A 27,933-nucleotide genomic window follows, 5' to 3' on the forward strand; every position below is an offset into this window, starting at 1 on the left:
ATATGGGTCAGCAATACGAGGCCATCGTGTCCAAGATAGACACGGTGGCGGTCGATGTTACCCTTATTCGAGCCGACTTGGCTAAGACTAACGAGCGGGTCAAGGCATTGGACCTTAAAGCTACTAGTCTGGTGACGGACATGGCGGAGGCACAGTCTGAGATTGGGAATCTGCGGTCGTCACAGGACCTGCTGACCAGACGTATGGAGGAGTACGATAACAGGGCCCGACGGAACAACATTCGCCTGGTCGGGGTACCGGAGGACAGTGGTGCTGCCTCGATCGATTTGCTGGTCGAAGAATTAATTGTCACCAAGCTTGCTCCCGCAGGCCTCAGTAAGTTTTTTGAGGTCGAGCGTGCATACCGCTTCCCGGGTGGACAGGTTAAGCCGGGGGGACGACCGAGGCCTATTATTGCTAGGCTGTTTCACTTTCGGGACAGAGACGCCATTCTTCAGGCCTCTCGTAAGCACGGCCCGCTGAAGTTCGAGAACAGCTCCATCTCTATTTATCCTGACTTCACTCCTCAAGTACAGCGGCAGCGATCCGGATTCCTGGGAGTGAAACGTAGCCTGAGAGATATGGGGCTAAAATATGCGATGCTGTTCCCCGCTCATCTACGTATTGAATACAGGGAACGTGCTTTCTTTTTTGATCAGCCGGACAGTGCCAGTGACTGGTTGGACTCATTGCCAAAGGATGATGCCGGTAGCGGGGGCCCCGGTGGCGCGGACGGAGGCGCAACGGCACAGGAATGACTTTGGGTCCTGAGGTCCGATTTTGGATTGTGACTTTTGTAGAGTAACTTTCACCGTATGCTTTCACCTTTATGCCCGGGGTGGGGCGGGTTGGGGTAGTCTCTCCCTTTCTCCTCAGGGGTTCTTTGTGTAGATTCAGATGGGGCGACAGGCACACTGCAGTTTGGGGTGGCTTCTTAGTCAGCAGGGGTGCAGGGTGGGGGGTGTTGTAACAGGTTCTTGGTTGGGGGTGGGAGGTGGGGACTTGGTTCTGTTTTGTGTTCTATGTTTTCCTTTTCACATGGTACTGTATCGCTTTTATGCATCCTTGCTCTGAGGTTCCGGGAGGGGGTGGTTTGGGATTCTTTCTGGGATGGGGGGGGGGGGTGGGGGGGTGACGTGAAAGTTCTATCCTGGAACGTTAATGGTTTGGGAGACAGGATCAAACGTGGTATTGTGCTGCAATTTATAAGACGTCATTCCCCTGATGTTGTATTACTCCAGGAAACCCATTTGATTGGCAATGCCTGTAAAGCTCTTGACCGCCGAGGTTATCGACTTGTTGCTCATGCTGGTTTTGCATCCGGCTCCCGAGGGGTTGGTATTATGGTGAAATCCTCCTTAGCCCTTGAAATAGACGATGTCACCCTCGACGATCGGGGTCGCTATGCGGCTGTCTCGGGGAGATGGGAGGGGAAGCTGATTGTAATTGTTGTTGTTTATGTTCCCCCGGGACTGCAGGCTACCACCTATGCTGACCTTGGTAGGACTCTACTAGGGCTTCCAGATGGACTCCTGATCATAGGTGGGGATTTTAATTCGGTAATGTCGGGCGAATGTGACCGGCTGCCCCCTAGAGTTTTGCCATTGTCACAGAAGTGGCTGACTGACTTGACGGAAACCTTCGGGTTGGTAGATGTTTGGCGGATGATGCACCCCTCACAAACTCAGTACACTTTTCACTCTGGTGCTCATGGCAGCCTCTCAAGGATTGATTATTTCTTTATGCTCACTGCTAATTTATCCTTGGTGCGTGACATCAGTCATCTCCCATGGGGTATTTCGGACCACTCCCCCTTGTTACTCCAGGTTTCGGTGGGAGGTTTTTCCGGAAGCAGGGTTCCCCCTGTTCCACCCTGGCACTTTAGGAACCCTCAGCTCCACGCGGATTTGGTTAAGGCGATCGATTGTTACTTTGATGAGAATGTGGGTTCGGTTGCTTCCCCCACGGTTTTGTGGGAGGCCTATAAAACTGTTATACGGGGTTCCGCGCTGTCCCTTATTGCAGCTGATAGGAAGGCTAGGAGGGAGGCTGTGTCGGCCCTTGAGACCGAAATTGCTACGCTCGAAAGTGAGTTGGGTGGAGATGATACGCCTGCACTTCTACACTCCTTAGAACTGAAGCAGGCAGATTACAGAGCCCTTGTGACTGATGCTGCTAAGGTGATGCGTATGAACCAGCTAGGCCATCTGTATGATGTGGGTGACCAGGCTAGCAAACTCCTGGCGTGGCTGGACAAAGCTGAAAGAATGAACCGCGTGGTGCCCGTTATCACCCGTGAGACTGGTGAATGCGTGACTGAACCCGGGGAGATTGTTGAATGTTTTGTGGATCATTTCCGAACGGTGTACAGCTCAGTGAGTGACCGTGATGAGGCTGACTCCCGTTTACTCTTGCGCGACATTGCACTACCCTGTGTCTCGGAGGAGGATAGATTAGCTCTGGAGGCTCCTTTTACAGTGGATGAGATCGCTCTTGCCATTAGGTCCTTGCGGTCGGGCAAAGCGATGGGGCCCAATGGTTTGCCTATCGAGCTCTATAAACTCCGGCCGGACAAAATGGCTGCTCTTTTGCGCACTATGTTTCTTGATGCATTTGAGGCGGGCGTCCTTACGGCTGAACAGCGCTTGGCTACCATAGTGGTCATTTATAAGGATGGCAAGCCTCGTGACCTCTGCACCTCTTATCGCCCCATCTCATTGCTCAACGCCGAGCCTAAAATTCTTGCCAAAGTCCTGGCTAATCGTTTACTGTCTGTGATCTGCGACCTGATCCATCCGGATCAGTCCGGTTTCATTCCCCATCGCAACACAGCTCTTAATCTTCGTAGACTTCACAGTGTTCTCGCGAGGGCTGGGACTCTCACTGAGCCTGCAGTGGTGGCCTCCCTGGATGCTACAATGGCCTTCGACACCATAGAGTGGCCATATTTGTGGGCGGCCCTTTCCAAGTTCGGGTTTGGCCCTAGTTTCATTGCATGGGTGCGGCTCCTGTATGAACAACCGTTAGCCCAAGTCGTGGTGAACGGCAGAGGCTCCGGTTCGTTTCCATTAGGCCGTGGCACCCGGCAGGGGTGCCCGCTCTCCCCACTTCTTTTTGCATTGGCATTGGAACCCCTTGCAGCGTGGCTACGATGGGAGCCCTCGATTAAAGGGATCCGGTGGGCACCGGATCTGGAGGATCGCGTCTCGCTTTACGCGGACGATATCCTTCTCTATTTCACCTCACCCCAGAAGTCTTTAAACGTGCTCTTTGACGTTCTCACCTCCTTTGGTAAGAACTCCGGGCTTGTTATCAACTGGACCAAGTCATGTGTCTATGTTATAGCAGGGGTATTGCCTCCGCTGCCTAGTAGGTTTCCTATCCAGGTGGCAGAAGATGGTTTTAAATATTTGGGGATTTTTATTTCCATGGACTCTTCAGTGCGGTACGATCGTAATCTTTACGCTCCCCTTCGTCGCCTCAAGCAGGATGTACGGCGGTGGCGTGAATTGCCCTTGTCTCCTTTGGGTCGAGCGGCACTTTTTAAAATGATGTCGCTTCCCTGGTTCCTATATACCTTGCAGAACTTTTTTGATCCTGTCCCCGCTCGCTATTTCCGTGAGATTGAAGGCCTACAGAGGCAATTGATTTGGGACGGAAGGGCCCGTATCGCCCTATCAAAACTTACGCTTCCCTGGTATGATGGCGGTATTGCTCTGCCTGACATCAGACGATATTATTGGGCCTCACACTTAAGTGCAATTAACCACGTGACGTATTCCCCGGGACCCGCTCCCGCCTTCGCTACGGATAAACTCCTGTTGCCGGGCGGCAACTTCAATAGAGCTCTATACTCGAAGTCGTCACTACGTCTCTTGACTGGTCCAACGAAATGTGCCGTGCGTGCTTGGAAGGATGCGACTGTGGAAACAGGTTGGGGCAGTAGATTGACGCGTATGACCCCGCTGTATGATTCTGAACGGCTGGGTAACCTGTGGCGGACGAAAGGGTTTGATAGATGGGATTTGATTGGGATTAGCAAGGTGGAGGATCTTTGGGCCAGAGGAACAGTGAAATCCTTTGAGGCCCTAAAGGTAGAATATCAATTGGATGACAAGGAGTATTTTCGTTATCTTCAGGTGCGGCATGCCCTGTTCTCTGCTTTTCCCCCCGGGACTGATATCCCCCAGTCGCCCCCGTTGGAAGATCGTATTCTTGACGGCCTTGTCCCGGACAGTACGATTTCCTTAATTTATAAAAAACTTATTAACAATAGAGCTGACCTTCTAGTGAAGCTTCGGGCCTCCTGGGTGGCGGATGGGCTCGAACTGGATGACGAAGACTGGCAGATGGCTATTTCTTCCCCTAAGGAGGTGGCTATTCCAGCTCGGCTCCGTTTTGTGCAACTAAAGATCCTCCATCGCGTCTATGTGACTGGTATGCGTCTGGTACGAATGGGGCTCGCGACAGATGGATTGTGTAGGCGTGGCTGTGGTATGAATGGTACCTTTTTTCATATTTTGTGGGAATGCCCGGTTGTTACTGCTTTCTGGTCTAGGATCCACGATGTGATGGGGCGTGTTACTGGGGTCAGCCCTCCTTCCAGAGGCTAGGCGCTGCTTGCTTAATGTGTGGGAGTCTACGGATTGTATGGCCGCTCAGACCTTCTGGATCACCCTGGGCAACATGGTTTCCAAAAGGGACATAGCGCAGCTTTGGGGCTCCCACAGGCCGCCTGGACTCAGTGCCTGGAAAGATAACATGGATTGGTGCATGTTTCGGGAGAAGACGGTGTATGAGGCGCGGGGTCGCCCTAGGAAGTGGAGTAGAATCTGGGCGCAATGGAATGAATACCGGGGTGACATTTGTACCCCGCCACTTGATTATGCTGACGCCATTCCCTCCTCCCCATAGTTGACGTTCCTTTTATTAGCTTCCATTCTTGCTCCCTTCCATCGTTCCCCTCCCCTAGTGGACTTGTCTCCATTCTTGTATATTGTTTCCCGCTTTTCCTCCCCTCCCGTGAACTTGCCATTGCTTAACCATGTGTTTGTGGTTGTTTTTGTTGTCTGTTTATTTTCAACAAAAGTACAAAATTGAACCTTCAGTATCCTCTACTTGCTCTTTTATGCACTACACCATAATGGAGTGCGATGCGACCTTCTCCGCAGTATCATGCGATGTGCCTTCTGCTCTTTTGTCATAGCAGCCGGCCCGAAAGGGTTGTAGGCAGACGCTGTATATTGTGCATTTGATAAATAAAGGTTTTAAAAAAAAAACAACATCTTAATATGGGTGTTTAAAACAATAATTTCAGTGCAAATGCTAGATAGTGCAAATATAAAATATAGCAATTATAGCAACAATTCATTCATAGTTTAACTGCAAGTTGACCAATAACTTCCTTCCGAATAACTAAGCAGCTAAAAACAATAAAACCACATAGATATAAAAAATAAAAAAGTTGATGAAAACAAATTAAAATAAGTCTCAGATAGTTCTATGGATCGGAGCTTTGTCTCATTGTTAGTGCATGGCGCCTAACGATCCACATTTTCCTAGGAATTTTGCCACTGTGCAGACTATTAATGGCCTAGAATCTGTTTTTAAAATACGAAATGCTTCTTGATGGCAGCGAGTTCCCATCAGCCTACAGACAGATACTAACCAATCAAATCTCGGAATAATGCATAAAGGGCACACAAGGAAAATGTGTTTAACCGTCTCAAGGGACCCGGGGCATCCCGGACAATGTTGTGCAACCTCAGTTGATCGCTGCCAGCCTGCTGTAAAAAAATTCACAGGGAGGCAGCCAAATCTAAATTATATATTGAGCTTCCTGTCTTGTGGTAATTAAATTACCTTCATACACTGTTTGTATACGCCTAGCCATTTAAACTCCTAGTAGTCTAAGGTTAGACGACCAGCAGAGGTTTGGGAGACAGTTGACTGTGCGATCCAATTCCAATAATGGGTCTTTATGGTTTCTCTGCTAGGCAAGAGACTAGGATCAGAGACATCCCACAAGGTTCCCAGGCCTATAGCAGAAAGCAAAGCCTGTACTTTGGTGAACCAGCCTATTTTTTTAAAGCGATCTAGTTTGTAAAGTCTTGAAGGGCTACAGCATAACAGGTAAGCTCAGGTGTTTGTTTAAGTCATAACCAGAAGAGAAGGGGGCGAAGCCTTGCTTTGTCCACTATAGTTGTTCTGCCCATGTCTAAACTTAAAGGGATAAGCAGTGTACTCTGGGGAAGAGAGCATAAAGATCTTAAAAACTTTTTTTCTGTATGTAAAAAGCCTTCAAGCTTGTCAAAGCCCCATATTTCTGCCCCAGACAGGACCGACACTACTACCTTCTGAGCGTATATCTGCAGCGGGGCTGATATTGATCTAGTTTGGGAGGCCCTGTGCTCTTTAATCAGTGCCCTGAGGTTTTCTTCTGCTGTAAGTTCTTCTTAGTAATGTGATGCCTCCATGTCATTGTCTCCGATAGGGTTACCCGTAAGTATTCAAAAGTGGCCACTCTCTCCAGAGGAATCCCCCCCAATGTCAATTTACCTTTGAATCATTTGTGGGGATTCATCGTCAGGAGTTTAGTTTTCGAGATGTTAACCTCCAGGCCTCTCTGGTTACAGAAGGCCACAAAACGATCAATATACCATGTTACCACCCTATTTATTCCTAAAACACAAAATAAATATAGACAAATACCAATAAGAAGGCATAAAATAAATATGGATAAATACAGGCAGAAATTGAAAAAAAAAATACCATAAAACCAGGAGCTCTAATTGTAATACATTTTTGTCTCAATCACATTTGTGGGTTATTGGTTTGGTTGTGTTGAGTTTCCATCCTCAGCAGCTGTGGTCGCAGAGGAATGTATGTATTTTAGTCTCCCATTATTTGCAGTTCGCATGCTAAAAATATGTGCAAAATCCAGTAGTGGCTGCTGTCAGAGCTGAGTGGGGTGGTGGGGGAAAGGAGGGCGGATGAACAACGACAATAAAAGGACAAAAACAAAAGAAAATTAACACCTGCCGCATCGCTGCTCTTCTGCTTCTCACCAGCACAGGCTCCCAGAATCCCCTGCTGCCAATCCTGACGCAGCTCTCATGCTGCTGACGGCATGAGAACAGATTTAAGAGTGGCCTGAGCTCCCTCGATTTGCGCTCCCAGAGGGTCTGGGAGTCTGTGCTTTCTGTCTCCAACCCAGCAACGCAGCTCGAGTTGGAGACCGCTTCAGTGCACATGGTCGATTTGACCGTCCTGAGACAGCCGGCCAAACCCACATGCACACTGACAAATATTCCCACCACTCCCCCTCCGTGACTGCCCCTGCAATGGCCCCGCCCGGGAGAGAAAAGTATAATGATAATAAACCCGTTTTCTTTTTCAATTTTTACAGCTACTGGAGGTGGGGGGACGCTGCCCCGCCATAGCGGGGGAGCCGCTGCTGGCAAAATTGAGTAACTTGTTAGTGAAATAGCTCATGTGTTAAAGCATCTTCCCCAAATATGTGTGTGCAAACCACAGGCCATGGTGTCTAATCCAAATTAATAAAGCTGAGTTTGGCAACTACTGTATTGATTCAATATTCAAAACAAACAGGAGCTTAGAGGGTAAAGCTAGTCATAGGTCGCCCTCCACTCATATGCAACTAGTACAAAAAAGACCTAGATTATATAGGCACTTATAAAGTTTACCTTTGTTTGGGATATACCATTTGATGCATTATCTTTGCAAACCTTACTCCCCTTCCACTAATTAATGGGGTAGTTGGTATGTCCTAGGATTGTACCTCCTTTAGACAATCGCCTGGTTCCCAATAGGTAAAAATCAGTTGTGAGACCACTCATACCACACACACTTTAGTGTCAAATTGTGATGTGCAAAAACGAAAAAAAAGTGTGTGAGAGCAAGATGGCACCTCACGGGCGCACCACCAACGGGAATCTGGCTGGTACTCGCCAGGATAGCCCTGTTCTCATCATTGGCACCATCGAGCTCGAGAAGAAAAGAATAGTGTCCAGAAACTCAACAAGAAGAGTTTTGTGAAAAGATGCAGTGAAAACAGACAAAGAAGTGACCAGTAAAGTGTCAAACAACATATAAAAATGCACACACACCAACACAGATATGCAATTTTATTCTGTCTCTTGTGTTGGGTATGGGGTTAAAAAGTGAAAAAGTAGTCGTGGTTATCACCTATCTAACCAATACTACTTCACTTGCCGACATGTTTCATTGCCTATCGAATTTTAGGCAATTTCTTCAGGGCGTCATGTATATTAAAGCCACTGCATATGGACAGATTAATCTTCACAACTGAAATGACACATAAAACACACTTTTGTAATGAACCTGCTTACATATCGCGTGCCCAACTCCAATCATTCGCATATAGCTTAATGATAATTACCCTCATACGGCCATAGGTGCTCCTACCAGCCGAGGAGGTGCAGATCTCATAAAATGAAAACCACCAAAAGTCGATTATTCCTTCTTCCCCTTCAGTTTTCTGCAAATGATACAACATATCCTCTTTGAACCACATACATTGCTTTGCTGTCATTTTACAAAGTCCCACGTTTGCAGAGTCCTCACTAATTTGCTGTCCAGGGGTAGAGCATTTAGTGTGGATTTGACTTAACCTCTAGTTTGCAGGATCCTCACCAATTTGCTGTCCAGGGGTAGAGCATTTAGTGTGGAAATAACTTAGCCTCTCTTCATACACCTTTAGTTAAAAATTCGGAGCACAGCCTGTTTTTTCAACGTTAATCCCGTGCTCACAAGTCGAAAATGCCTTTGCATCTCTATCGTATTGCATAGCTAACAACTCAACAAACCTCTTCGTGCTTCAAAAATAGCTAAAAGCTAGCCATTTCCGACGGAATATACCCATTCTAACTTCCAAAACAAGGCGGAATCCCAGAGCCCTTACTCTTTACCGGAATGGTGGAAGGTACCGGGCGGTATCTCAGCCCCTGCAAATAAACCTGAAGTTGAGCTGAAAACACATTCCCTTTATGTTTTCGCATTAAATGCATGCGAACACCCCAAATATTGTCCCAGACTCAAGTAAGAGAGAACATCCAATTTTGCACCGGGCTGCCTAATAAGTCCTAGCTCCCAGTTACTAGCCATGTATTACTTCCATGAGTGCAACCAGCACGCGACCCACACCCCGTATAGTAATGACAACTGGGGAGAACATGGGAATCCCAGACCCTAACACACTGTCCCCAGTGTGCTATGACCCTTATACCTGTCGATAATTCAGGTGGCCCCCATGTGGGTGGGGCGGCTCTTGTGTGCGGTTCCTGCATTAGAGACAGAAAACATTGATTAAAATGCCCCCCCCCCAATCCACGCTTTGCAATCTCTGCAATGAGACATGGCCCTCAATGCCCCACACGCTACCCAGGCCAGTTGTGGTTCCGAGCACTAATTAGTCCGCATTACCTGCACCCTTCCACAATAAAGTTGTCCTCTCTAATGAAGAAAGTCCATTCATAAATGGAACACTACTCTCCTTGGCTCTGCAGGTGTCTACCCAAGTGTTCTGATGCCAAGAGAGGCTGCCCGTGCTTGCAGTATTATCCCTCTAACTGAGTGGATCCTCTGTTGTCGCATGTGCCCGACACCAACTTCTGGTAAGACACAGCTTGCTACCTCTAACAGACTGTTTTGATCCGAGGTTTGCACGAGTTGCCCCAATGCTTGAATAACGTTTGAATCTTACGTTAGACTGACCACCAAGAATGTACCTCACTTGTACTATATACGCTAATGTAATTGGCCCCCAAGATCCCTTCTCCTCTTGTAATGTCGAGTACAGACTTCTTCTACTAACAGCTCTTGTTGAAACTGCTTCTTGTAACTTCGCATAGCTGTGTACTGAGAACACCTATGGGAGTATCGGTTCTGTCCCCCTTGAGACGCGTTCTGCCCCCCATCGGGCAAAGTCCGTGCTCACACGCCAGACGCATAGAACTGCAGATGACGTGCAACAAGGTTCCCTTCGCCTCGAAAAACTACCCCTTCTACTCTGTAGCGGGCCGGTAAACATCGTTTACCACGAAGTTTTTAGAACGCAGTACCTTTAGCACGCATCCCTTACAACGCAAGTCGTTACCACGACTTGCGTGGAGGGCGCTAAAGGATTAAAAATAGTAAATTTACTATCCCAACACCTTCCCTAGGGTCCACGGGGACTGCTGTTAGAATAGTAAATTATACTATTCGAAATCCGCACCCCCGTTGTAAGGGATGCGTTGTGACGGTACGCGTTGTACCGTCATACATCCTAGCGGGCCTCTAGCCTGAAGCTTGGGTCAGTCATTCCACATTTAACTGAGTGATTAAATCTATTCTCGCTCCCCAAGAGTTCGGTTCCAAGATGTTAAGAGTTCATGCACTAGTATCCTCATGCAACGCCCAATTCCTCTTGGTGGCCCGCAATGTTCTTGTTAAACTTATAATTCATTGCTAGCATTGTTACCCTCGCACCAGCATATCATGCCCGGAATGATGGATGAAGACACTATTTCCGAAACACCAGGAATACGCTCATAATGATCAATGATGCTAATAGACATCAGATATTAACGAAGTAATTCATAGGATACGCTATATACAGTTTGTGTGGACCTTACACGCCATGGAGGACAATGCCGTTAAGTAAATTGCAACAAGACATGCCCCACCATCAATTTACTACTTTGTACACGTGCCAAACCACAACACAGGTCGCTTAGATGGCTGCCATGCAGGGATCCACGACGTCCTCCTCTGACCGATACCTGCATGGAAATAGACAAAAGACATCCAAGCCCGCTGACCGTGCTCGACTTTCCCCCTGTTGTTGAGTTACATTCTGCATGTAATCGTATAATTGACACGACACTTCCCCATATACATAGGATCCTAAGGCATGGCTAATGCCTAATCATTTAATAACACCCCTAAAACACGGTGAAGCATAACATGTTCTCCTTAGCATGAGCATGATGACCACTGGAATAATAATAACATTGGGTACAGCAGCAATGTGTTGCCCAGTGTAATGAGCTCTCCCTAGTAGCAATAAACGCTATATAATGAAAGAACACTACAATTATAAGCTCCCGCTGTCTTACAGGTGTAGTGGCAGACGTATGTAGAAGAGAGTACTATTGCCCTCTAATGTCACCAATAAAGAATACTTTAAAACTGTACATTGTCAGTCCCCCAAGTGCTTTCTCTATGTATCGTACTGCCATATATCTAATGCGGATAAATTAAATGTGGATGAGGTGGGGGAGGTCCCATGTCAACCTGCTCAATATGGTTGATAACTGCTCACCTACCAGCAGCTAAGTTCGGAGCTCCTTGGGTGTGTGTTGACCTTGGTTTAGGTGAAAACACAAAGAAAGACTGGGGAAGCAAAGGGAGATTCACTGTAGAAATAGCTTGGATGCGTAAATACGGTATGTATAGTATCCCCTCCATAGGAGCATATATGTTTACGCCAACTCAACGTATGTTGAACTCACCCATCAACTAACTCATCCCTGGTTAACACACATAAGCTCCCTGACCTATATATACAGTGGTAGTCGCGCAATAGCTGTCCATAAAATTGCCCTTAAATATGCCTACTACTTACAATTGTATTAATACTATTGCTAATATTTAACTTATATGTTGCTTAATGTTAACGAATTTTCATCATCATGTCTAGACCCAAAGGTGTCAGGGCACTGAACAATATAACAGTTATGTTTATGAGAGAACTGTTACAGGAATAAACACACAAAATTAGCATTGTAAATTATTATTTAGAGTACTTCCGTTGATCACGAATATACCCCCAAGTGTCAGGGCACTGCACTATATAACCAGATACGTTACCCGAGTTAAATGTTACAGAAAAGAACAAGCAAAATTAGCAGGCCATAGAGTTGAAGCAACACAGGCAGAAGGCACACAATCTCAAGCGCCGCAAGTACAGACTGTACCAGCCAAAGTAATAATAAATATGCCAACATTTAATGACAAGAACTTCCTGGCGAGCATTCCTGCAGCACTGTATCCATTAAAGTCGGCCCACTGACCACAGCGGGACAAACCCAATTACCATGCGCCTCCCGTCGTGATGTGTGATCCTACAAACCCATCTTGACGAAGTCCTGCAGTAATAGAGAATGAAAGCAATCAATACCTCATACCCGCCCCCCACCACTCCCCAATGCCCCGTTCCCTCCATGTTTGTAGATCTTCCCTTTGCCGCTCTCCTGCTGAAAGACAAAACAACACATGAAATTCCCCAAGCCCGCCCCCCCCGCCAAGAACAAGGCCGCACGTGAGGAGGAGGGAGAGCTAGGAGAGCTTGTCACACGCAAGCGCGCCATCCGACCAGCGGCCATGCGCGACCCCAGAATGCCAGCGGGTGGTAATCACACTACCTGGCGAGTGCCGACCTTCTCATCCAGCTATCCTGCAGTAAGAAAAAAAAACAAAAAAAAAACGTTAAAAGACCCCCCCCCCGCAGGGTGAATATAAAGTCCAACGTCTCACGACTGTCATTAATGCTTCCATTAATGTCACGTTCGCCTATGTATTTAGTCCACTTGCAATGCACGCATGCATCAGCTGTGTTCCTATAGGAAGCGCTAAGACACCATCGGGTAACGTCCGCGCTATGTAACAATGAACAAATAAATAAATAAATAAATGAGCAGTCGCCGATCCGATAATAATAATCATGACCCATAACGCATGCAACCAGGACCGTAACGTGCCAAGGAGTCCTAATGTAGCCAATAATGTCCAAAACATCGCACCGACTCCTGCGTGTGAAATCGCGCCAGGGTCGTGACAGGGCAAGACAAACCCAAACCCTCAGCGCTGCTGACGAGGTGCTGTGAGGGGGGGGGGGGCGTATGCGCGAAGGCAGACTAGCGTCCATTATAACCCCCCAGGCAGTCCAGCGTGGGCCCCAACCACGAGGACAAAGGGCCCGCGGGCCACAGGTGCCGGAGCAAAGAGCAAGGTGATGCAAGATGGAGAAACACTCCCGGGGCACCGCCCGCAGACGCAGCTCCCTCCCCTCCCTCCATCCCTCTAGCCGGGGTCCGAGGGAGGGAGCAGGGGCCCGATGCCCAGTCAGTCCTGGGGCTTTGTATACCATATAGCCCTCTGCATCAGTGTAACTATATGCCCATTAACGCCACATGCGAAGCATAACTACAAGTCCCAGAAAGCACGGCGTTTCTGGCGAAAAACCAGGAAAGGCTGCGCGAGCGTGTCACATGGCGCGAGGATACCTGGCAGCTGTGTGGGAGGGGCCAGAGGTAAACAAGAATTAATCACTTAGTTCAGATGTTAAACAGAGCATAGTCCGTAACTGTTGGATACATGTGGATAAACGTTAAGGGAAAATCTGGGTTTGGGGGGTGGGGGGACCTCCCGCCCGCTCGCCTGAAGCGCAAGGGCCCCTGGAAACCCCGGCCCCTTCTCCCCACACGGACAACAAAAGAGCAACTGACCCAGTCGCCTACCTCCCCTCCCCCAATACTGCCCTCCTCCCCCCGCAACAGGAGAAGCAACGCGGCCCCGCAGAACGGACCCCCTCCCCCGCCCTCCCCTATGAACACAACAACCTTTAACACTGCAGCATACCCACAACGTCCCTCCTCACCTTAAAAGGCAACGGGCAGTCACCCGCTCAGGGTCCCGGCCGGGGGGGTGAGGGTCAGAGCGATCAGCGGCCAACGAACAAAGAGGGCGCTTGACCCTCGCCCCTGGGCTATATAGACACCCCTCCCCCCCAAGACACAGGAAGTGACATCACGGGGGGGATCACTGATCCCCCCCCCAACCACTAGACCGCTCAGGGTATTTGCCATCCTATGGCACTAAGGGTGGCCACCCTCGTAGGTGGCCACCTTTGGTGTCTCGGGGCAGCCAATCAGTGTGCAGAGTTCAGGAGACGTCAAGAGGCTTAGGGTGGTGCATGTGGGGTTCATAAAAAGCCAGGAAGGTGAGTGTGGTGCATGCAGAGTGTGGGAGAAGCCTAGAGGCTCGGCTGATGCATGTCACGAGTAGACAAAGCCAGCAGTCTCAGGGTTCTTCACTGTGATGAGCCAAGAGGTTCAGAGTGCAGCATATGGAGTGCACGAGAAGCCAGGAGTCTCAGAGAGCTTCGTGAGGAGTGCAGAATTTAGGAGGCTCAAGGTGCTTAAGTGGGTGACTGTGCCTATGGAAATGCAGGGAGAGTGATGTATCTGTACAAGTGCAAAGAGACTTGTCTGGCTACTCCCAGAGATGTGTTCGCCAAGCCACCTATTTTCTTTCTCAAATTTGCTTGAGAATGCAACATTTGCCCACTCTTTTTTTCAAAATTTTCTCATGGAGACCCCCGTAACCCCTCATAAGGGGTTCGGGCTCGTTCTCTCGCCACAGTGCAGTATTTACGCCTCACCACTTTCAAATGTCACCAGCCGCCCCTGGAAAAGGACAGTGGGCCTTATTTGGAGTTGGATGTTCTGTCTGCCATATTACAAGTGCATCACAGTCTATGTTAATTAGGTTTATATAGTGCATGGCTAGCCGGACAGGGTTTCCCAGCGCTTTGCCACCCAAACAACTCTAGCTATACTTTAAAAAGATAGTTCTTATTCCAAAAATTTAGCGCCACCAGGTTTTCAACCTATTCTGGAAAATCAGTTGGGAGTGACAAGTCCTCAGATCCGGAGGGAGGGAATTCCATAACGTTGTGCCTAAAAAGTTGAAAGGCTGGAACTCCTTGCCGATAGCTCTTCATTCTAGAAAGCAGCGCAAGGTCATGGTTACTTTTAATATGGCAGATGGCTATGTGTCAACAGAGTATCCCATCCGCCATAAAGTGAAAGTGTGAACACAATAAAACATTTCTCATTTCTTTTATTTGTTTACAGCTGTGTGTCAGTGTTATCCTTATTTCATTCCAAAGTGGCAGGTATTTTAGGTATGTATTCTGAATTCTAGCAAGGTGTGTTTTGCGTGTAGTAATTTATTTTAAGTGCCTTCTTGGAATGTTGTCTGACGTTCCTTTTATAGGGCCAGAAATCTGCAGACGTCTCTCTGTCATCTCACATCTATAAGTAAAAAGACAGATGCGCGTTGCCATTCTAGTGTCCCATTATTATTCTGCGACCCAAACATTGGTCATAGGATTGCTCAGTGAGCAAACGACTCCTGCTGAAGAGAAATTTGAGTAATAAATATATTATCCTCGAATTCTTCAGGTTTGTTGAAGGTCTGCAAAACAGAATTAAAGCTTGAGTAGAAAAACGTTCTCACCAGAATATTCTTAATATGGGTTCCATGACGAACCTTGGGGGTACACATGTGTAGTTGGAGAGCATCGGGAAACTTTCAGGGCCTTATTTAGGAAGGCCTTGCAACACTTTTGCTCTGCCGTTGCGCCACTTTTCGTGATGCAGTGGTGGCATATACAATGTGCCAAGTTGTGCCTGATTCACAAAGTGATACATCTGGACAGATGCATCACCTTGTAAGCACAGCGCCACATTATACCTGCGTCAGGTATACTGTATGCTTGGTGGGCGTTCCCACGGGAAAAAGCCTCGTAAAAGGGTCGCAGTGAAAACGATCTGATTTCTGTGCACCACTTCCAGGATGCTACTATGTCTAAACGTTACGCCTGCCTCATAGCAGGCGTAAGGGTGACGCAGTGCAATGTGAATAGGCCTACCCCATAGAGTTGCGTCATGCTTGCAACACAACTCCAGCAATGCATGACTTTTGCGCCGACAGATATGTCATGATTCCTGACATATCTGTCTTTCCTTGCAACAAGGAGCGCCATACATTAAATACGGTGCATCCATCGTGTTGCGAGGAAAGCGCAGTGAAAACTGTTGCATCGCTGTTTTGCCGCAGCAATGCAACGTTTTTCGTAAATGAGGCCCACTTAGTCTCAACCTTGTGTCATGAGGCCAGCAGTTTCCCAGTGCCTCACATGCTGCACTGCCGTTTCTGCATCCACAGAACACACTCTCTCAGGCCCAAACCGATATCCCCTCCTGCACCCCTCCGAATGCTCCATTTATGACTAGCAGTTTCTCTTCCGCCTGTCCTCAAGCCACTATCAGTCACCACTCAGGGACACCTACCAGTGGCGTAACCAGTGCGGGATTACCAAAAAGGAAAAGTAGGCACCACCTATGGTCTCAACTCCTCTTAGGGGCCCTGTGATAATGGTTCAAAATAATATTGATTTGATCTTGAAAGAAAATTACAATCAAGCTTTCTTAAATATTGTTTCCAAAAGATAGAAAAAAATGAATGCACTCAAAGAAACGAAAACTGTACATAAAGACTTTGCAGAAAATACTGCATTAATGTAATGTACCCATTAACAACTTAAAGTACATAAACCAGAGACATTGGATTCACATAACAGTTTGTCTCTTAAAAGCTCATCTTCTGGCAATTGTCAGTTTATATAAAAATCTGGTGCATTGGGTATTAGGAGATAATTTGCATGGGGTCCCTAAAATTTTGACTGCCTAGGTGCCTCCACAGAGTTTAATAAGGCACTGGGCGTAATGTAAGTTCCCGCAGTGCAGGAGGGTGGAGGGGGGGGGGGGGGGGGGTCCCAAGCTCCAGGGGCCCCTCAGCAAAAATTCTAGGTGGTGGGCCAAGGAGGGTGGGAGCCCTCTGTGTACTTTGTAGGGGACGGGGGCCCCCCTCATGTGTCGTTACGCCACTTAGACCTACATCCTGACCAGTGGTTGCATCTGTCCCTGCAAGGCTGAACAGTGAGGCAACAATTCTCCAGCACCACCACTCGTGCACAAAACAGAGAACAATAAAATGGGACTATGGAGGGCAGAGGACTGGCACACTTTAGTACTTCCTTCCGGTTCCTAAACGATCATCATGGCAATTCTGGTGAATACTACATTGCATAAAATGTGGCCTTCTTTATAGCACTGATATATATGTAGCGAGCACTATTTCGTCAAAGCAGGAGACAGGTGTAGGATGCAGCTTTTCTTGCTCAGCTAACTTTTTTTAAATGATTGACTCAAACAGCTTTCCATAGTTACATACTACCACGCCACACAGTAAAACTCAAAGACAACACAGTCCTCTCTGGGAGAACTATCTGACTGCTACACCAATCAAATGGCTGCATGCTGTCACACTGGGGAAATTTTGGACCTTATGACAGTTAACTTTTGACTAGTGGTTGAGGATTATGGCTAATGATATGCTATTAACTCTTGCAACCTGTTTACCTGGGTGACTTTTTGCCCATTTTCTGAGCATATTGTATAAGCTCGGTGAGACTGCTAAAGGCGCCAAGCAGTGATGAAAAATAAATGCCTCTTACATATACGTACTCTTTGCTGACACAAGGCAGGGACACACAGGAGCAATGTTGAGAAATGAGTGCAATCCTAGAATCCCCAATCCCTGCTGATCCCAAATATATCCTATTAGGTATACTTCGTGATGTAGACCTATCACTATGAAACTTTTGTTATGCAGCTTGGGATTGGTGGTCGCTATACGAAATCCGGCCAGAAAGTGGAGACTCCTGTGACACTGAACCTCGCGGAATGGAGGAGAGGTATGGACTTATTTATGGGTACGGAGAGAGTGACATACAAGTGCCAGGGTTACCCACGTAAATGTCCCAAAATATGGGGGTGATGGATATAGACTATTATGGACTTGCTGGTGAGCATGATGCTGCCATTGGTTTGTTTCAGTGATGCTATAGTGTGATCCAGCGCCACTATAGAAATTCCGTCTCTACAGCACCATTCTTTACCATTTACTACCTAATACTCACCATACTAATTAATACCAAGGCCCATATAACTGAGACAGAAAATCGAGCAGCTGAATCATGTGGCCTAATTAATCACACTATCCAAACGATTTTTGTACATTATATACAACTGCAGTATAACATTTTAATCATAAGTATTATAAGAAAAACATTTAACTAGACCACTATGGCCAATGGATTAACTGATGGTAACGACTAAATGAATCAAGACCAGCTTGACGTTTTAAGTCTTTTATTTTTAAGGTTCAAAGTTTCAGTTTCAATCTCTTTATTAGCTCAATTATTAATAGCAAACATTTTTATTAAATCAATATCATTTATTAGTTTATTGGCACAAAAGTCTGGCACTTCAAATTTGCTCACAATTAATGATTTAAAATAAACATGAATCCTAATTCCCAAAATTAAGCTTTCTGACCTGCAAAGAAAAAGACATTTAGAAATGCTTTTGTTATTCTTACGTGTCCAAGGAAAATCGGACAGCACTTCGCCCTCAGGAACAGTCAGCCCGCTCCCCTCAATGGGCTAAGTTTTTATACTTTTCTAACTCACTAATCTAACTAAACGATATATTTTTAATAATTTCCAGCAACCTAATTGGTTGCTGACTGTCAGACCATCGAGAGGCCACCGCTTCAAAATACCATAACGTCACTTGTCATTGTTCTTTGACGTGAAGCGACACCGGCTTCTGAAGATTTGAAACATTATACTAAAAGAGTTCACAGTTTCCTCCAGAACTTGGCCAAACTGCCTCTGGTCACTTCCTTAGCCTTGGAATAATATCTTTTCAGAGCACATCACGCACAAATGTCTTTGTTTGAGCTTCAGTTTAATCAGAGAAAAGTTTCTGTGAAAAAGCTTCAACATGGCTGTGCTTGGCTCTTCTCAGTCAGGCTAACCAACATTCTCCAGAAACAGGCCTCAAGCCTTTCACTCCGGCTAGTATTCAAACAAACACAAAAGAATAATTAATTCAAGTAATGAAAGTCATTCTGTTACCCACCCTCCATTGCTAATGTTAACCCATTAGTATAAGTCACCTAGCAGAAGCACACAGAAAAGCAGCACATTTAAAATCTACCATTCTTCATAATGTCCAGCAGGATTCTTCATATATCTGAAAAAGATAAACAGGCACAACATAGACAAAAGCACATATGTAATGAGCACATGCCATTAATTAATCAGCCGAATTAATGTTGACAAAGACAATAGGACAGACAAAACAACATTAGTTATGTATTATAAAACATACTTGCAAATGCAACATGAGCACATTAACATTAGTCCCGTGTGTAATGCAATGAGAATTTTAATCTAGATTGATTTAGTACAACAAATCGTGCAATAACTCATTAATATATTAGTTCATGTTACAAGAGATTTAACTTCACGAGCCAGAATAAAATTATTTCTGAAGCTCGCTCCATCAACTCCCTCATCTGGTGATTTCAAAATCACCAAATAACACCCAAAATTTAGAAAATTTTGAACCCAACTTAGAGACGTCACATTTTGAGTTCTTTCAGTATTAGTCTCCCTAAACCCTTGTCTCTGCTGTTTGCTCGATACTTTCAAACTGAGCTCTTCGCATTTCCTCTAACTCATATTCCTTCTCTTGTTCCTTTCTGAGTTTATAAATCCTCCTCTTTTCCTTCTGATGCTTCTTTCTCGTGTGAATCATGCAACTAATGTTTAGCAGCAGTATCACCATAATGATGACAATTACTGGACAGAGCACTTTGCCGATGATTGAACCACCAATCTCTGAAAACCATTCTTAAATTGCCTCAATCCTTTTGCCTATTCGTTCAGTGAAATTTTCTTCCTCCAGGGGTTCCATTTCTTCATGAAATTCAGTAATGTTTTTAATAAGCGTCTCTATATTCCGACTCTTGTCAGGAATATATGTACAACAATGCTGGGCATGTAAAACTCCACAGACTCCTCCCTCTTTTGCGAGCAGAATGTCTAATGCAAGACGATTCTGCATAACCATGCTTCTAGTAGCAACAAGTTCTGTGTTAACTAATTGGAAACCACTTGCAGTATCTGTTGACAATCTATCTACAATTGTGGAAACCTTTCTAATCTTGATTGAATTCATTGTTATTCCAACCATGGGGATGATTGCACCAGATATATCCCCCATGACTTCTGAAAAACTTTCTTTCTTAAACCTGTTCAGGTGTTCACCAAATTCAAAAGTACCCTTCTCATTTCTGTCAACATGAAAAATTTTGGGAAAAACTAATCCAAGATAGCACGTCCCATACCAATGGTCTGGAAGGCTAAAATATGCCTTGTTACCACAGATAAAATAAATTCAAGGGAAAATTGGATCTCTTCCACCTTTAAATCCCCATCCCCCTATGATACGATAAGTATCTTCACATTGACTAGCACCAACAAAAAAGTTATCATAAAGCGTATTATCTCTTCTAATGCAAAATTTGCCACTAACTGGTTCGTCAATATGAATAGCTGCGTTTGTATTAACTCCATTAAGCTTAGCATCCTCCATCTGCCAAAACTTCGACTTAGCATGTCTAAATACTTCATTTCTCTTGTAGATTGCCCTTCTCTCCTCAACCATGTTTAGGAAAGTCTTTTCCTCAGCTCTCATTTTGCATGTTAAATTATTTCTATAAACATATTCATAATTAAGTTCATTAGTTACCAAAAAGAATTCCCTCATCTGCTTCGCAGGCTTAACTTTGTTTAAGCTATTTACAACTTTGAGGTTTGCAAAAACCTCATCAAAGTCTGAGTAATAATACTCCAGTCGACCAGTTTGATAAAACAGGCTAGCAATTACACTGCAAGTGATGCCATAAGTGAGAGGTAACATATTATAAGTAACCCCCTCTGAGACAGAAGCAGGCAGCTTCACACAGACGTAGCAATCCTTTACATTCATTACTTTAACATATTCAGATAAAAGCCTAGAAAATGAATTGCTAGAAAAATCTCCAACAGATCTATCTTGGTGGATCTCTGGATCGTGCTCAATAACTCTGCTAAACTTGTCAGCATGTTTTTCATGTTTAGTCTCTACCTTACTTGTTATATTAGTCTTAAGTTTCTGTTTATCTATACCAAAAGGGTATACTACAGTTAAAATTAACCAAACCAGTATTAAAAGAATCACACAAACTGAAGACATTTTGCAACACCTCTTCAAGATTGAACACCTTGAAGTATCAGAGCTAGGCATTTTTAAATGCGTAAATAAACCAAACCAATAAACAAAATTTTTTAAATTTATGAATAATGTAAATAATATAAATAATTATATCTCCCCTTTTAAATTTTTTTTTTTTAAGTAACCCTATAACAGCTTTTCTTCGACCTTGCGTCACATGAACATGTGTCTTCCAGCTAACACAATTTCTTCAACCTTGTGTCCACTAACACATTTTCTTCAGCCTTATGCCAAGAACTAAAACTTTTATCTAAAATTAAACAACTTCAATCATTGTCACTAGCTTCTTCCAAATCCTCTTGACTGCTACTCCCTACCTCAACAATTGGCGGGATTATAATATATGTCCACTCTGGGGACTTATATTTTTGATTCAGCTTTATCACTCTTTTTGTCTTACGAGTGATTACTTCAATTTTCTTATTTTTCTCGTTTTTCTTATCAGAGTCACCTCCCTGACTAGAAACCTTGTTGATTTGTTCTTTTGATTTCTTAACTAATCTGAATTTCAGATTATCTTCTGGCCAAATATCTCCTCTTCTCAAGATCTTTTTCTTTGGCACTGTTTCGTTGGATTCAGTTTTCCAAGATCTTTTTCTGAAATTTCTTACTTCAGATTCTTCATCACTCCCATCTGTATCTGTTTCTGAGACTTCAAATCTGTACCTAGGAACTTCTTTACTCGGCAGCTTCACTCCATTAGGAACATCATCCTTATAGCTGGTACTTGGCAATTCTTCCTCTTCTTCAGGGATCATCTTTAGCTTCCCAGTTTCAGAATTCTTGCTCCTGCATACAGAGCTACTCCTTTGCCTTTCAATACTCTCCCGGATTAGATTTTTGTCTTGCTCAGAGTCTTCTGCTTCTGAATCTTCTTTTTCTTTTCGAGATTCTTTTTCTAACAGATTTTCATCAACATCTTGATCTTTAGTCACAATTTCCAGATTTTTTCATTCAAGGCATGATTGGCATCTAGATTCTCCAGATGTTGATTTTCTTGCTGATCATCAGATTCTGGATCTTCAGGATCTCCTTCTGAATCTGAATCAGTTGTTGTCTCACTTTCTTCATCAGAATTATCAGGAGGTGGTACACGAATGGTGTGACTTGCATGCACCCACCTTTTCAAACCTCTACACTTTATAGCATTTGTCGTGACAAGAATTAATTGTCTTGCCTTTTGCCATCTAGGTACTAAACAGTTTCTCCTTCGATGTACCTTTGTTCTGACCCAATCTCCAGGCAACAGATCATGAGCTTGTTCTTTCTCTTTAGTAATCACATCTGTTCCCACCTGGTGAAATACAGAATTAACTACATCAGAGAGATTCTGACAGTATTCAATGATTGCACTATCATTAATACTCAAAAGCTTGCCAACAGGAACAAATGCTTGCCTCATTACTCTACCCATTAAGATATCATGGGGACTAAGGCCTGTCTTTTTCTCTGGAGTACTTCTCAAAGACATCAGAACAAGTGGAAGGGCATCCGTCCAATTCACTCCTGTGGCTAGACACATTTTTGAAATTCTGTTTTTGATTGTTCCATTTATCTGCTCTACAACACCTGATGCTTCTGGTCTGTATGCACAATGTAGCTTCTGTTCAATGTTTAAAGCTTCACAAATCAGTTTTAGCAATCTGTTTTCAAAATGCGTTCTGCGATCACTTTCAATAGTTACCGGAATTTTGAAACAGAACAAATGCACTGTGTAACGTTTCTAGTCACACTACTCTTTTGCCGGCAAACAACCAGGAATTTTTCACACTGCTGGAAAAATCCTTTTGACTACATACAACAAATGAACAAACTTAACAACATGTTTTAGACATGTATCCTATGTAATTAACATGAAACATGTCAGTTACCATAGTAACCATCCTCTGCTACCAGAGAATTGATCCAGCGCCACTATAGAAATTCCGTCTCTACAGCACCATTCTTTACCATTTACTACCTAATACTCACCATACTAATTAATACCAAGGCCCATATAACCGAGACAGAAAACCGAGCAGCTGAATCATGTGGCCTAATTAATCACACTATCCAAACGATTTTTGTACATTATATACAACTGCAGTATAACATTTTAATCATAAGTATTATAAGAAAAACATTTAACTAGACCACTATGGCCAATGGATTAACTGATGGTAACGACTAAATTAATCAAGACCAGCTCGACGTTTTAAGTCTTTTATTTTTAAGGTTCAAAGTTTCAGTTTCAATCTCTTTATTAGCTCAATTATTAATAGCAAACATTTTTATTAAATCAATATCATTTATTAGTTTATTGGCACAAAAGTCTGGCACTTCAAATTTGCTCAAAATTAATGATTTAAAATAAACATGAATCCTAATTCCCTAAATTAAGCTTTCTGACCTGCAAAGAAAAAGACATTTAGAAATGCTTTTGTTATTCTTACGTGTCCAAGGAAAATCGGACAGCACTTCGCCCTCAGGAACAGTCAGCCCCGCTCCCCTCAATGGGCTAAGTTTTTATACTTTTCTAACTCACTAATCTAACTAAACGATATATTTGTAATCATTTCCAGCAACCTGATTGGTTGCTGACTGTCAGACCATCGAGAGGCCACCGCTTCAAAATACCATAACGTCACTTGTCATTGTTCTTTGACGTGAAGCGACACCGGCTTCCGAAGATTTGAAACATTATACTAAAAGAGTTCACAGTTTCCTCCAGAACTTGGCCAAACTGCCTCTGGTCACTTCCTTAGCCTTGGAATAATATCTTTTCAGAGCACATCACGCACAAATGTCTTTGTTTGAGCTTCAGTTTAATCAGAGAAAAGTTTCTGTGAAAAAGCTTCAACATGGCTGTGCTTGGCTCTTCTCAGTCAGGCTAACCAACATTCTCCAGAACCAGGCCTCAAGCCTTTCACTCCGGCTAGTATTCAAACAAACACAAAAGAATAATTAATTCAAGTAATGAAAGTCATTCTGTTACCCACCCTCCATTGCTAATGTTAACCCATTAGTATAAGTCACCTAGCAGAAGCACACAGAAAAGCAGCACATTTAAAATCTACCATTCTTCATAATGTCCAGCAGGATTCTTCATATATCTGAAAAGATAAACAGACACAACATAGACAAAAGCACACATGTAATGAGCACATGCCATTAATTAATCAGCCTCGTTAATGTTGACAAAGACAATAGGACAGACAAAACAACATTAGTTATGTATTATAAAACATACTTGCAAATGCAACATGAGCACATTAACCTTAGTCCCGTGTGTAATGCAATGTAGAATTGTAATCTAGATTGATTTAGTACAATAAATCGTGCAATAACTCATTAATATATTAGTTCATGTTACAAGAGATTTAACTTCACGAGCCAGAATAAAATTATTTCTGAAGCTCGCTCCATCAACTGTCATCCCATTTTACTTTTTTTAATATAATTGTTATTGGTTTTTCAAGACATGAACAACATACAGCAGACTCGAGCCACATGTAACATAAATTCTGATTAGTATCTTCCTTCATATTTAGGCTCTCCCTCCCCATCCTCAACATCCCTCTCCCCCCGGCCCTCAATGTATTAGGATCTAGTGTTGCACAATAGCATTTTCGTTAAAGTCAGTTTGCGTGGGCCTGCTCAGGACAGGGTCACCCCTCTTTTTCCTCCGGTAATTGCTAATATTGTACTGTCTAATCTCTCTGGCCATACATCAGTCATGCTCAACATTCAAGATGTTGCCGCCCATGCTCTCATGTCATGTCATACTCCAGCTTCTCATCCCTACTCGTCAGTTTCATATGGCATCCCTCTGCAGTAACCCACTCTGCCATATCTTTCAACCAGTCGCTCACTTTCGGGCATCTTGGGGACAACAATCCTATCACTATCCTATGTTTAGCCAATGCTAATTCCAAAATAAGAAACTTCCTGATCAGCTTTTACTTTTTACAGAACTGGACATGCCCCAAAAGGCACTGTGTAATTTCCCGAAGAACCTCCCAACAAGTATCCAACTGTTGTCTCTGAATAATAGCTTGCCAGAAACCATCGAGCTTTGGACAACTCCACATCAGGTGCAGAAAGCCTGCGTCTTGTTCCCCACATCTGGGGCATCCCGTCGACCTCTCTGGGTAAATGTGCTATAACGTCTTAGGTGTCAAATAGACCTGGTAAATCAAGTTGTACTGTATTAACTTGAAACGCACATTCGTAGGTGTGGATTTAACCCTTTCATGAATTAGTTCCCAAGTGTGGGCGTCCATGGGCTCAGTGAGCTGGGACTTCCATTTATCCTGCACCGCAAGCACTGTCATGGGAATGTCCTCTCTAAAGGTTCTATAAAGGTGTGAGATAAACCTCCCGTCTCCGGCCATTGACAGCATTGCTTCCAGCATTTGAGAGGCCCCGGGCACCTCCGGAAATACCGCCCAGATCTCTCTTGCCGCAGCTGCCACTTTGGTATACTGTAAATACTGCCCCTGTCCCCGCTGTAACGCCTCAGTGGCCTCCTCTCTGGTTATACCTTGATTCTTGGGATAAAGATCCCCAATACTTTGCCTCCTCCCTCCCTCCATCTGCGCAGTGATATGCTATCGCCAATGACCCTAAATGGGTGTAGGAACCAGATGTTGAGCTCTGATGCAAACGGGGCCCTCTTCAACACTGTTTTAGGTTTAAAGTATTTTATTGAAGCAGGGTGGGGTAGGACACAAAGGGGCAGGGAACAGGTGAACCACAAGATCCGCGCACCAATGCGCATCATACAGCCAATACAACAATGCAGTTACAATTTTGCAAGAGGCTCCATCCGACTCGGGAGCATAGCTTTCGCACCTGTGGGCACGGACAGACAACGAGGGGAGGGGAGGGGGGGGGGAGAAAGGGAGGGGAGGGGTGGGATGGGGGGAGGAGAAAAAATCAGGAGGGAGGGGACAAGAGAGAGAACGAATGAAGAAAAAAGGGGGGGAAAAGAAAAAAAGGGGGGGGGAAGGGAAGGGAAGAGAGGAAAAGGAAAGAAAAAAAAAAAAAAAAAAAAAAAAGGGGGGGGGGTGAAGGGAGGAGAAGCAACCCCGCTCCAAAAACCTACCTAACCAAACTGAACCCCCAACTACCATACCCCAACCCACCCCCTGTACTGTGCCAGCATCTACAGTCTCCACTACTGTGAAGTCTCCATGAATCTCTACTATACAATACCGACCCCACCCAATCAAGCAGGCGGGTTCGGCGGCGGCGTCAGCCTCAACAACCGAAGATATCTAGGGCAGGTGATCTCCCGAAACTCGGAACATAACAGGCTGTGAAAGGGCTCCCACAATTCCTCAAAGGTATCAGTATCCCCCAGGGCTACTAAGGACATCTTCTCCATTCCAAGAACGTGCCATAATCTGTGCAGCCAACCAACTACAGAGGGAAGTGTTGTAGTGCGCCAGTGTATGAGAATATTCTGCACCGCTGATCCCAGCGCAATTGCGATCTGTCTACCCCTCTTAGACCTAAGGGGATACATCAACCCATTCGGCAACCCCAACAGGACATAGGCCGCGAATCTAGGCAGTTCTATCCCAAAGCATTTGTCCACCTCGCTCAGGACCCTTCCCAGTAAGGAGCCAGCAGGGGGCAATCCCATAGTATGTGTGTTAGTGTACCAGTGTTGCCACAGTTGCGCCAGCACGTCCCTGGTATCGCCCTATCCATCTCGTGCAGTTTCTCCGGAGTGCGGTACCAGTAGGTCGAGATTTTAGTAAAGGTCTCTGTAAGACCCGTGTGGTAGGCCGAGTGGCGCGCGCGGTAGGAGATGTGGTCCCATTCTTTATGACTCAGCTCGCGCCGAGCTCTCGCTCCCATTGTTCCCGACCGGGGTTGTGAATGTGAAATGAGGGGGGCTGCAGCATTTTATACAGGTCTGAGATCAGTTTGGCGTCCGACGTGCGAGTAATTAACCAACGCTCATACTCCGTGATTTCCCGGTGTGCCGCGTCGCGCACTTGGGGTTGTAATGCCCAGTGGCGCGCCTGCATGTATCGCATGCGCTCCGTTTCGGGGAGGCCATAATCCCTCCTCAAGTCCTCAGGGGAGTACAAGTGGTACAGAGTGCAGCAGCGGGCCACCCGCCAGCGCTCATAGGCACCCTGTTCCATCCCCGGGCCGAAGTCCGGGTTGCCAATGAGCGGCGTAAAGGGAGAGGGGAAGGTGGTAAGCTCGCATCTGGCAGCCACCGAGTCCCACGTCTGGAGCGGGACCCGCGTTACCAAAGACGCGTAAAGATTGGGGGGCCGATGGGCTCGCCTCAAGAATGGCACTTCCTGCAGCGTCCTACCCGCCACCGCCTGATCCTGGAACAACCAGTGTTTATCAGACTCCCACCGGCTCCATTCCACGAGATATCGGAGCTGAGCGGCCTGAAAATATTTCCGCAAGTCCGGTATCCCCAGCCCTCCGGATTCCGGTGATAGCATAGCGATGCCCCTCTTGATCCTCGGCCTGCGGCCCTGCCACACGAACCGTGCAATGGCAGTCTGAGTCTCCGCAAGCCACCCCGCAGGGGGATGGAGCGGTAACGCTCTGAAGAGGTAAAGCACCTGAGGCAGGAGGGTCATCTTCACCGCGGCCACCCTACCCAGTAGCGACAGCGTGCCCTTATCCCACCGGCCCAGCTCCTCCCTGATTTTCGTGCCTAGAGCTGCGTAATTGGCCGTGACCATCTCCGGGAGGGAGGGCGCCAACAGGATCCCCAAGTATGGGATCCGGTCCTTGGACCAGCTCAGAGGGTAAAGCCTCTGCAGTTCCACTCTAGTGGCAGCAGTAAGCGAGATGTCTAGGGCGGCTGACTTACCCAGGTTCACCTTGAAGCCCCCCACGTCAGCGAATA

The 27,933-nt window shown here is 45.5% G+C and overlaps 1 protein-coding gene across 10 annotated transcripts in view; it reads left to right on the forward strand.

The window, feature by feature from the left end:
* Positions 1–27,933, forward strand: part of PDE5A (phosphodiesterase 5A) — a 783,446-nt gene that overhangs the window by 282,622 nt on the left and 472,891 nt on the right. The window lies entirely within an intron of this gene.

The sequence above is a fragment of the Lissotriton vulgaris genome, chromosome 3_1 (assembly GCF_964263255.1).
Source record: "Lissotriton vulgaris chromosome 3_1, aLisVul1.2, whole genome shotgun sequence".
Classification (NCBI taxonomy): domain Eukaryota; kingdom Metazoa; phylum Chordata; class Amphibia; order Caudata; family Salamandridae; genus Lissotriton; species Lissotriton vulgaris.